Source organism: Nanorana parkeri, unplaced genomic scaffold, assembly GCF_000935625.1.
Source record: "Nanorana parkeri isolate BGI_ZX_2015 unplaced genomic scaffold, ASM93562v1 scaffold710, whole genome shotgun sequence".
NCBI lineage: Eukaryota > Metazoa > Chordata > Amphibia > Anura > Dicroglossidae > Nanorana > Nanorana parkeri.
The window spans coordinates 589,017-589,318 of NW_017306978.1; positions in this window are offsets into that span (position 1 = coordinate 589,017).

Genomic DNA, 302 nt, shown 5'->3' on the forward strand with positions numbered 1-302 from the left:
GGCCAAGCCGACACTCCGAACAGCACAGCATTGAGTGAATAGCCGAATGCAGCTGAGCGGCATTTGGCTCAGCTGTTCTGCTCGTACCCTCAGAGGTACCGAGCAGAACAGAAAAATAGTTTAAAAAGTAAAAAAAAATTGTGCGGAGCTAGCAGTGACAGCTAGCTCCACCCAATAGTTTCCTATTGTCCGGCGTCTCTGCTGCCGTCAAAAAAAAAGAAGAAAAAAACCCTCCCGGGCGCTCTAGGAGCCTCCTGCTCCCGGCCGCCCTGGAGAGAAACACTGCTGTGTCTTTTTTTTTT